Raw genomic sequence first — 9,449 nt, forward strand, 5'->3', positions numbered from 1 at the left:
GTAGATACTTGATTTTGAAGTTTGCACTTAGAATAGGGTATTTTGCCTTTATTTTCATATCTTTGTTAAAACTACATTTTAGGGATCAGTTAAGTGGTTCAGGGGATAGAGATCCAAGCTTGCTGATGGGAGGTCTTAGGTTCAAATCTGACTGCAGACACTTTCTAGATGTGTGACATGGGGCTAGTCACTTAACCCCTATTGCCTAGCCCTTATTGCTCTTCTGTCTTAGAACCAATACACAGTATTAATTCTAAAATAGAAGGCAAGGGTTTAAAAAAACTACATGTTATTTGAAAACCTTTATCAATGCAGATGGAGTGGTTTCATACAGATCTTGCTTGCTGCTCTTTTTTTTTTAATTAGCTAAGTAAATTCCTTTCCCATTTCTGCCAACTTCATTTTTTTAAAACTTAATTTTATCTTATTTTCAGCTCTAAATTTTCTTCTTCCTTTTATGGTAGTTTGTTTATGTATATTCTTTACCTAATCTGTTCCACTCACCAATGTCACTGTTTCTTTCCCAGTACCAAATTGTTTTGATGATTATAGCTTTGTAATATAGTTTGAGATCTGATACAATGAGCTTCTCTTCCTTCCTACTTTTTTCTTTAATTCTCTTAATATTTTAACCTTTTTTTCTCCAGATGGGTTTTGTATTTGTTTTTTTTTCTAGTTCTTTAAAGTAATTTTTTTATGCTAGTTTTGGCAACACATATACTAAAACTGGAACAATACAGAGAAGATTAGTATGGTCTCTGCACAAGGAGGACACATGCATTCATAAAGTGTTGCATATCTTTTAAAAGAAATGAAAAAATAAAGTAATTATTTGGTAGTCTGATTAATATAGGACTGGATAAGTTAATTAGTTTAGATAATATTGTCTTGACACCTTGATTTTCCAGATAAGGAAACTGAAGTTCAAAGAAGGGAATTGAAAGGAGCAAAGCCAATATTCAAACCAAAGTCCTCTAATTTCAAATACAGAATTTTTTCCTGCCCCACCTATTTTAGAGTCAAAAGAAATTACCGGTTATGATAAATAGCCCAAGAAATCATAACTCCATCTCTGGAAATATTTCAGAACATATTTCTGAGAAATATTATGAACTTTTCCTTGATTAAATCTGATTTAGCTTTTCCTAAAGTCAAAAAGCCAAGTTAACTCTAGACAAATAGAGCAATAAGGGAATTTAGAGATCATCTAATCTAATCATTTTATTTTGTAAAAGAAGAAACTGTGGTCCAAAAGCTGGACCAGATAACCTCTGGAGATCTCTCTCAGCTTCCCAGTGCTGAGTAAGATTTCCAGCAGAAACTCTACCTAAGATAAAAGAAGTTTCTTTCATCCAAAACCTATCAAGAAATGGCAGCAGAATTAGTTTCTACTCTGCTGACTAAGTAACTAACTGTTCTAGAATGCCATGAGGCCAGAGCTATAAATACTCCTAAACATTATTTCCAAGATCTCTAATTCAGCACAGTTTTACTACATGTTGCTATGATGAGAAACATTTAAGTCAACTTAGTCTTCACCTCTAAAATGTTTCAAAAACCAGTGAGAAATAAATATGACCACTAGCCCTATAAGTTGGGGGAGTAACAGCTATATTTTTCATTTAAAAGAAAAGATGGGCTCTCAAGATTTTGTTGTTGGGAGACGAATGAGACTCATTCATAAGAATGACAACTAATAACTTCTTGTAGTCTTTGTTCCAAATAATTGAGATGTAACCTTGAGGTCACATTGTGGGCCACCAATCAAGATGGAATTCTGTAATGAAACAGCATAGTAATTAGAGCAGAAAGCTTGGGTTTGACTCTTGTCTATCCTTCTTACCAGCTATGCAACATTCTGAAAACCACTTCATTCAGCCTCAATTTCTTCAGCTAACAAAACGGAGCTAATAATATTGATACAAAAAATAATATTGATACCGTCTACCTCATGAGGTTGTCAGGAAAATGTCTTGTAAAACTTAAAGTGTTATAGAAATGTGCTTTGTAAAATTTTATCTAAATATGAACTACTTAACATGGAAATTGATTTTGAATAATGATACATGTATGACCCAGTGGAACTGCTTTTCTGCTTTGGTGGGAGGGAGAAATTGGGGGTAATCATGAATCATGTAACCATGGGAAAATATTCTAAATAAAATTTAAAAAATTATAAAAATTAAAAATAAACATGAGCTACTGTCATTATGTATTACTGTTATTTATTATAAATAATTGTCATTGTTTATTACTATTAAGACAAAATTGATGATAGCACTCTATCTTATGTTTCCTTCTTATAGCAATTGTATGCCTGCATCCAGGATAGCACATATATAGCATAATAAAGAAAAGCAATCAATCAATAAATATTTATTAAATGCCTGTTATACACATGGTGCTAGTTTTTCTCCAGTTTCTCACCACCACGGTAAATGGAAATAGGCATCAGTTTGGTCATTGGTTTTCCACTGGAGTCATAAATGTAGCTAGAGTTACAGATCTGATGCTTAGCCCATTCTGCTTTGCTTTTAAGATTCAGCAGCTACTGTGTTGAAGTTCATCTGTTTGAAATATTTACTGTATATAATCCTCACTTAGTTGGTAGGCTTTTGCCATAGAAACCTCCCTTAGCAACAGTGATGAACACCCGCCAGAATAATAGCAAACAGATTTGAAAGAGTAGAAGCACCTCTGGAGAATGCCCTGTGGAACGGCTTTTCTCTGAGTGAAATATACTGCAAAATAGCCATTGGCTTCACATGTGGGAGACAAGTGAAAACAAATGCCATTCTGGCTGTTGGGGAAATGATTCTTCTTTTTAATCATTCGAAGCCTGATTGATATCTAAGATTCCTTCTAGCTTAGAATTCTGTGATTCTACAGATCTGAGATTCAGGAGTTGCTAGCCCTGGGAGCTTCTCGTTCCATAGCTGAAGATGGGAAAGTGTATGTACATAAAGAACAGGTGAATCTGAAAGCACTGGAAATATGAGCAGTGATATTGTATGTGTCCCCTTTTGGGAAGTGTAGTTTATTTCCCTCTTTCAAATGTGTGCTCTTCAAGCGGTTTCATGTTAAAGGCAAACTTTGGGGTCACCATCAATTCACATTATTCCCTTGTACCCTCATTCTCTCGCTATAAATCTCTCCATGACTAAGGTCAAATAGCAGATATGAAATGAGAATAAATAAAGACATTTACTTGAAATGAAATTAAAATGAAATTAAGAAATTTAAAGAAAATTAAAGAGAGTTAAATTCAGCAATTTAATTACCACCACCCAATCCCAATATGACCCATCCTCAGCCTAGCTTTCGCTGACCAGTTATTACCAAGACAATCTCTACCTCTTTTTGCACCCCTGATCTATAAATAAAAAAGATAGTTTCTGTAAATTATACAATGTACTCTAGAATATATGTAAACCTGTATAAACATAACAGTCACCGGTAATCTTATAAAATACATAGTATACAGAATATATGTAAACCTGTATAAATATAAGTCACTGGTAATCTTATAAAATACATAGTATACAGAATATATGTAAACCTGTATCATAAACATAACAGTCACAGGTAATCCTATAAAATACATAGTATACAGAATATATGTCGTGCCCATTCAAATTGCATGCAACAGTCTCAAGATCAAGTAAAAAAGAATACTGAGCATGGAAAGCAATGCCATATACAGTAGGACCTTGTTTTATGCAATCAATATAATTCCAATACTCTTTGCAAAAATTAAAAAACATGCATAATAGTGAAATCCATTACTTAATAAGTATTTCTTATACTAACCTACCTTAGCACTTTATGACTTTTCTTAGGCTTATCAGAGCTACCAGGATCTTTCCTCTTGTACTTTGGGGCCATTATTAGTTTCATTAATTTATTTCATAAATAGCATCAATGAAACAAAGAGACATGGATATGACCTCTTACAAGCAAGAAATCTGGGCAAAGACTGATGCAGAGGTTAATGCTTGGTGCAAAACAATTTAATTACTCACATTCATGCTTCTCAGTGAGAGAATGAGTGTGATTGCATGGACTAACTGCTCTGAGACTTTATGCAGCTTGGGAAAATGGTACAGATTTAGAGCCTAATTAAACTTTTTTATTTGAAATATTTTTCAGCCTTTATTTTTTCTAATTGCCAATCGTGTATACCTGAATTCTTGTGGTGAGTTCCCATAAAAGGAGGTCCGACTATATAAACAAATTTCATACTAAAGGCCAAGAATGCAGGCTTTGGAAAATATGCTATACATGGCATCAGATATCATCAAATAGAAGCTCACTGGGAGCAAGACTATTTTAATATTTTTGTCTCTGTATCCTTAGCACCAGTATTATACCTTGCACATATTTGGTATTTAATCATTCCTTTCCAGTCAAATACAGAGATCACATATAAACACTTAATGCATTCACATATAAAAATAATATATCTAATGAGCATAATACATTAAAAATTGTTGTAACAGAAACACATAGGACATTTGAAATATATAATATCATCTGTTTCAGTGTATCTCAAAGTTTTTTAAATGTAGTCCATCAGTCTTGCACTATTACTGAAGTGTTATAAGTCAGTTTGGGTCCCTCACCAGGTAGTCCTAGAATTCTTACATTTACCTGGTGCTATTGGCTCTGCACCCATAGTACCTTCAGACATTCTGATTTACTCCATCCCCCAATTACAAGCCAAGGTCTGTATTTGATCTTTGCTCCCTTGGGTTCTCACCAACTAGAGTATTAGCCAGAAAAGTGTTGTCTCTCCTCTCCTGTCTTTCCAAAGATGACTTGTATAACCCTTACCTTCCACCTTAGAATCAGTCCTATGTATTGGTTCCAAGGCAGAAGAGCAGTAAGGGCTAGGCAATGGGGGTTAAGTGACTTGTCCAGGGTCACACACAGCTAGGAAGTGTCTGAGACCAGATTTAAACATAGGACCTCCCATTTCTAGGTTGGCTTTCAATCCATAGAGCTACCCAGCTGCCCCCAAAAGATCACGTTTAGATAGGAATGACCGTGTTTGGTCCCCTCTGACCCTGGAGGTGTTGTGACTCTTGCCTTGAGCCACAACTTGAAAAGCCCTTTTCATTCATACCTCAATCTAGAATCTTTCCATATGAGCCAAGAACTCCCTGCATCAGTCTTTCTGCAACTGAGATTATGGACAAGATATTTCCAGAGTTTGCTTGGCTGTCTACCCTTCATGTTGTTCTGTTGCTTGCTAAGGAATCTAACTAATTCCTTTATGATCAACAGGCAGTTGGAATATATTTATTTTATTGCAGGGCCCCAACCATCTTCATAAGCTTTACTGGGAGATGTGCCAGTCTTTTAACTACTTGGATGAGGTAGCTCTGATATCTTGTGTTTTCTTAGTCACCTTGCTGGAGTTCCTGACAGCAAATTTGAGCATTATGTCATCAACTACAGTTATGCTTTCCATAGCACAACTTTCCCCATCCTGGTTTCAACATATCACAAGTCAGCATAAGAAATTAAATGGGATTTGGGGAGAGTTTTGCAGAAGCTGCAGACAACATGCAAAGGCCAGCAGATAACACAGAAAAGGTTTAGAAACTCAGAAATGCAAACTTAGCCCTAAATTTATAATAAAGTATTATGAACACCACACGAAAGAAAAAGAAACAATTCAGACTCCTTCTCTTCTTTGAAAGGGAGGGCCAAAAAATTTTACATATATTTTCCAGATCACAGAGAGGCTGGAGGCTGTACACCCTCACTCCCACAATGTAGAAGGGAAAATTCTACTTCCTATCACAGCTTTTCTGAACTAAGTCCATACTTGGCTATTCACCCTCCTTTACCCAGACTCTCAGTGAATCTCCTCATCTTCTCCATCTTCCAAAATTCAAAGCACAAATTAATGTATAATCATGGCTTATGGCCAAATATCATAAATAATAAAGTAAAGTCAATGGTATAATTTCTTATATTTTCTTTGAAAAAATAGCTTTTTATGGAAATCTTTTATTTTTACATTACACAGATTTCCCTGTGAGTCCTTTCATATTCTTCTTCCCAAAGACCCATTTATTATAATTTTTTGAACAAATAAAAAGAGGAAAGAAATAAATTTCATTAAAATTGATCAACACATTTAAAAATTCTTATGCTACATGTAATATTCCATATCTATTATGAACCTTAGCCTCTGCAAAGAAGCAAGTGACATTTTGTATCATTCCATAGAGTTACCAAATGTAATTCAAAGTCAGAAACCTTCTTCCCCTCTTGTTCAAGGATATTGAAGATCTGAACATGAGCTTTCGGTGGATTTTCCAAGGTGCCATTGTCTATCTGGCTTCTGCAAGCATGACAACATTATGATCTAGGCATGCTACTCTATATATACATCCACACTAGATAGACAGATAGATAGATGATAGATAGATAGATAGATAGATAGATAGATAGATAGATAGATAGATAGATAGATAGATAGATAGATAGATAGAGATTTTATACCTATTTATTTACATTTTGTCTCTTTCTTTGCAATGTTAGTTCCCTGAGAGCAGAGACTGTTTTTACTTTCTTTTTATCTATGGCACTTAAAACAGTGTCTGGAACAAAATAAAATCTTGATAAAAGCATTTTCAAATTCCATGCAAGATGGAAAATGGGGCCTTGAAGCTTCATATTTATCTATATCAATTTTCCTGCAAGTACAATAGTCTTTTACCAGCAGATATTTACTAATCACCCATTTTGCGCTTGACACTGTGTTATGTACTACCAATGAATAGATGAAATGAAACAGTCCCTGCCCTTGATGAGCTTACATTCTACTGGGGGAACTAGCTACATAACTAAATCTCTACAAAAGTAATTTTGAGGAGGAAGGTACTAGTAGCTAGAGGAAGAGATGTACCAAAAAGCCCTCATGAAATTCCTAGCTGTGTGACCCTGGGCAAATCACTTAACCCTAATTGCATAGCCCTTGCTGCTTTCCTATCTTAGAATTGATACTAAGACAGAAAGTAAGGTTTTTTTTAAAAAAAGGAAATATCTCATGTAAAAGGCAATGCATGAACCAAGCTTTGAAGGAAAATGGGGATTCTAAAAGGCAGAGGTGTAGAGGAAGCATTTTCTAAGCATAAGGGCACAGACAGTACAAAGGCACACACATGGGAGATGGAGTGTCTTATGATCAGGAATTGTAAGACAGCCAATTTGGCTCAAAGAGTCCATTAATAATGTATAACAAACCAGGAAAGGGAGGTATGTGAAGTATGGAGGAGCATCACTGCAGTGGCCCATCCTAGACAAAACTCACAGTGTTCCTGATTTGGTGAACAAGGATATCCTTATTTTCTTAACTCCCTCCAGAGTGAATCCCTTGAATTTATACCAGCAGGCTATAGTCTGGAAGACAGGGCTCCATCCTTATCTTTTGCTACTCTATCCGGAGTTGCCGAAGGCAAGGCTATTGCTGTATCATGGAGGTCTTAGAAGAATGGAATCCCAACATAAAATGCTGCAGGTGATGGTCTCAGCCTGTTCCTCACTTAATCCTTAATGTATTCTTCTGCCAGGACCACTTTGTACTTCCTCACCTTCTTTTGCACAGTAGGAGGCATAAAAATGATTTCCACACAATCCAATTAGCAATCATCTCTTCAGGGATGCTGGAACATTCTGCTGTTTCAGGAAGTCCATGTGACACAATCACCTAGCATTTATTATCTACTCTGTGCCAGGCATACAGTTATGACTTCTTTCTTCCTATATGCACAGAATAGCATGCGGCCTCTATAATATCATCATCTCTTTGGACAATGGACACTCTGAAAACTAATAATCCCTCATGTGAGACAGGTTCCACCACTGAACAGCAAATCTCTAATTAGTGAACACTCATGGTAAATCATAGATTCAAGGAACAACATCCAATTCAATTCTGTCATTTTTATCAATACCAAAAATATTGTCAATTCAGACATGCAATGGGCAATATAAAGTCATCATTTAACTATAATATTCAATTATCTAAGATTTCAATACATCAGCAATATATCACAGCAGAATGGCAATTTTTAAAATTTATTTTTATTTTTTCAGTTACATGTATAAACGATTTTTGATGGTTGTTTTCTGGCATCTTGGAATTCAGATTTTTTTCTCCCTTTGTACTCTCCACCCACCTTCCTTGAAGTGTTAAATAGTCTAAAATAAGTTATACCTGTGCTTTCATGCAATCCATATTTTCCTATTGCTCATGCTGTGATAGAAGACACATACATATCACACATACAATTAATGTTTCATGAAGGAAATAAAGTGGAAGATGGCAAGCTTTGATCTGCACTCAGAATCCAACAGTTCTTTCTTTGTCTGTGGATAACATTTTCATCCTGAGTCCCTTGTGGTTATTTTGGAGACTGACTTTGCTGATAATGGTTTAGTCCTTCACAGTTGATCATCATATAATATTTCTATTGCTGTTTACATTGTTCTCCTGATTCTGCTCACTTCAATTTACATCCATTCATATAAGTACTTTCAGGTTTTTATGAACTCACCCTTTTCAACATTTCTTATGACACAAATACCTCACATATGGCTATTTTGAATCAATTAATCTGGTCAACACAAGTGTCAGTAGGAAAAAATTTTGAGGGTTAATTAAAGCCTAGAAAAAATCTTTTAAAAATCTTCAGTACATGATAGTATTTCTAGAGAAAAAAAAAACCTTCACTTGATCCAATATCCAAAGCAGTCTTGTTGAAAAGAGCAAACAATTCAACAAATTTTAAAAATAATATTTTTTCAGGTTCAAAAGTGGGGACATCTGAAATCTAACCCAGATTCAAAGTATTCTAAGAGTTTAATCTCAGTTCAAATTAATGCTCTTAGTCTTTATTTCCTCTTTGTGATTGTGCCAATGGTCAAAACCAAATTAAGCATACAACAATGAAACAAAACAAATGACAACCACTTGAAATCAAAGGCAATATAATAAACAAATGGCAAAATTTATTAGGAGATAATCATCAGCTATCCAAGCAATATAAGGAATTGAAGTATATTGAAGATTAAGATCCATTCCCCAATGGATAGCTCAAATTATATGAAGTAAAAGTTCTTAAAAGAATTGGGAATGTTAAACAGTCATATGAAAGACAATATGGGAGAGATTAGGTCTAGATCAACATCTCACACCCTACACCAAGATAAATTCAGAATGGGTGAATGACTTGAATATAAAGAGGGAAACTATAAATAAGTTAAGTGAACACAGAATAGTATACTTGTCAGATCTCTGGGAAAGAAAGACTTTAAAACAAAGCAAGAGTTAGAGAAAATTACAAAATGTAAATTAAATGGTTTTGATTATATTAAACTAAAAAGCTTTAGTACAAACAAAAACAATGTAGTCAAAATCAGAAGGGAAACAA

At 34.7% G+C, this 9,449-nt stretch overlaps 1 pseudogene; it reads left to right on the plus strand.

Annotated features, from left to right (window-relative positions):
* The first annotated feature begins 702 nt into the window (after positions 1-702).
* LOC123243361 lies at positions 703-803 on the plus strand (annotated as a pseudogene).
* Positions 804-9,449: the final 8,646 nt, after the last annotated feature.

Source organism: Gracilinanus agilis, chromosome 3 (assembly GCF_016433145.1).
Source record: "Gracilinanus agilis isolate LMUSP501 chromosome 3, AgileGrace, whole genome shotgun sequence".
NCBI lineage: Eukaryota > Metazoa > Chordata > Mammalia > Didelphimorphia > Didelphidae > Gracilinanus > Gracilinanus agilis.